Here is a 3,108-nt window from a genome sequence, read left to right as displayed (position 1 = left end):
GACATTTTAAGACAATAGTTAAAAACTATTTTTTCCTGGATAAGAAGGAATAATGTGAGGGTGAATATGATCAATATACCTTATATGCAAATATTAAAATGTCATGATGAAACCCATTAGTATGTAGAATTTAGCATATGCCAATAAAATATTTTTCATACTAATCTACTTTCTCCTGTTCTGAAAATCCAACTACATGAATTCTCAGCCTTTTGACATTGTCCCACAGATCCATGAGACTCTATTCATTGTTTTCCATCCTTTACCCCTTAGTTTTTTCAGTCTGTACACTTTCTATTGATTAATTCTGAAGTTTACTGCTATTTTCCATTGTTATCTCCATTCTGCTTTTGCATTCATCCTGTGAACTTATATTTTTTTGGTTCTAAAATTTCTGTTTGGTCTTTTTTATTATCTATTTTGCAGAGAGCTTCTAACTTTCTATTTATTTCAAGAGTTCACTTTTACATCTTTGAGGATAGTTATAATAGCAATCTTAATCCCTATGTTTAGTAATTCTAATATCTGGCTGTTCAAGATCAGTGTTTTTAGTCTTCTTTCTGTTTCTGTTACTGAATGTCATTGGCTGGGTTATTTATGAAGAAATGAGATTTATTTAGCTCATACTTTTGGAAGTTTAAGAGCATGCCAATAGCATCTGCTTGGTATCTGATAAGCACCTTTCTGCTTGGTCATGACATGTGCAGAGTATTATGTGGTAAGCCAGAGGGAACATGCCATCTTTATAGCAAAGCCACTTCCATGATGCTCCATTAATCCACAAATAAGTTAATCTGTTCATAAGGGCTCCACCCCTCACCCACATGACCCAAATATTTCTTAAAGTTCCTACCTGGTCCCATCTCATAATACTTCACAATGAGAATTAAATTTCAGCATTAATTTGATGGGAATCTTCAACTCACAGAAGCTGATATCTGCTGATTATAGTATTTTTCATTTTAAAGTTGGTGGCTCATTATCAGAGAAGTTTTTTTTTTTTTTTCTTGTTTCCTGAAGTGCTAGAAACTAAACCCTGGGCCTTGTGCCTGCTAAACAAATAGTCTGTCACTGAGCTATATCCTCAGTCCTTGATGTCTAGTAATTTTGGATTCTATCCTTTGCATTTTCAGTTCTTGTTTTAAGACTCTTTAAAAATCTGCCAGTTAATTTTCTGGGGGATGTTGTGACTGGGGGATGAGGGAGGGCTTATTTTAGAAGGAAATCCAGTTAGTTTTAGGCTATAAATTTTGTTTCACTTTCTGTGAAAGTCTCCAGTTTTTAAGGCATTTCTTATGTCTTTGGGTCTTCCCTTTACATACTCACTTAGTGGTTAGTTTGAGGCTTGGGTGGTGGTTTAGTTAAGTTATCAAAGGCCTTGCTGTGCTTCTTTGGCTGTGTTTCACATATGCACACCTTGAGGGTGAGTTAGGGATTTTTGTGTTGGCTCACACACAAAAAAAGGTGATCTCATGTATTCTCATCTATTCCTATCCTCACCAAGATTTACCCACACCGTGGCTCTTTTCTGCAGTTTTACTAGATATAAACATGGGGTTCTCAAAGGTGGAGTCCTCCTGAACTGTTACATAATTCCATGTGATAAGACCCCTTTTCAGAGAAAAGCAATTGAAGAGGAAAAAAAAAAAAAGGATTTCTCCCTGCAAAACACACACTTTTATACCACAAAGGTTTTACATTTTTATATTTGGGAGTTTTCTGGGCCCAGTTTGAAAGGCCCCTTTTCCTGATCCAGTAGCAAAAAATATGGGCTTCTCTTGGAGTTTTCAGTGAAACTCATGATTGAGTTTCCCCAATTCGGTTCACATTTGGGTCAAAGCTAGGAATGAATGAAACTTACTGTATTATTCAGCTTTTCATGAAATACCTAAAAGATGAGACTTATAAAGATCAGAGGTTTATTAATGTCAAAGTTCAAACCACATGGTCAGACTCTGAGGTAAGGGAACCCTTTTGCTGTATCAGCACATGGAAGGCAGCAATGGCAGGAGGGCACATAGGAACAACAGATTATGAAGCAGAAAGAGAGAATGGAAGGGGCCAGGTTTGCTCCTTTTATAACAACCCTCTTTTGAGACCTCAAGGCATTGCTAGCCAACTACCTCATACCCCCAGTGCCCTAAGGACCCCCTCACTAGACCCCACCTTTTAAATGCTCTGCCACCTCCTGATATGACCACCTTGGGGTCCAAACCTTTGATCACATTGAAGCTTAGAGGGCACAATTAAACAATATCCAAACCATAATATTCATTGTCACCACAGCAGTCATCTTTTAAATTTTGAATTTCCTCTCCAATCTGCCTGGAATTCCTTAAATTTCAGAATCCCCAGGTATTCATATTTCATGTTTTTAAAGAGATTTTAGTTGTAATTAGTGGGAAAGATGAAATCTAGTGAGTTTGTTCCATTTTGGCCAGTACTGGACCAACATATAATTTCTAGCTTAATGTGTGTATAATGGGCCCATTTATGTCTCAACAAACATTATATGTGTAAGGGCACACAGAGATTACACATTAAACTAGGTATTACAATTAGGAAGACAAACTTTAAAAAAAAAACCTGTATATATGTTTGTTTTGTTTGAAAATAAGAAATGATCAGATGAACCTAATGAGATACAAAGAATTCCTTTGTCCATAAAACTTTTAATCAGTGCCAGATGTCATGGATTTCAGATTACTTTTTATTTTTAAAATAGTTTTATTATCTTTTAAATTAGTAAACAGTAATAATATGAGGACGTTTCATTGTGATAACTCTATACATGTTTACTGTGTTTTTTTAACAAGTTCATCCCTTCCATTATGTTAGCATTTCCCTTCCCTGCTTCCTGCTTTTTCAAACAGTGTTTGACAGGTTTATTATGCTGTCATCAAACATACATATGTAGCACATTTCAATCCTCTTCTCCTGTCAGTGTCCTTTCTCTTCCCTCTCTATTTGCCATTGCTCTTCCCCAGACTATTCTTTCACATTCATGTTCTGTGTCTTCTTCCTCATCATAGTCATCATGATAATCATTTTAAGTGTACGTTTCAAAAATGAGCAAGAACATGTGATATTTGACTTTTTGAGTTTGGC

The sequence above is a fragment of the Castor canadensis genome, chromosome 1 (genome assembly GCF_047511655.1).
Source record: "Castor canadensis chromosome 1, mCasCan1.hap1v2, whole genome shotgun sequence".
NCBI classification, from domain to species: domain Eukaryota; kingdom Metazoa; phylum Chordata; class Mammalia; order Rodentia; family Castoridae; genus Castor; species Castor canadensis.
The sequence above is the reverse complement of the archived record's forward strand: the minus strand, read 5'-3'. Positions refer to the sequence as shown.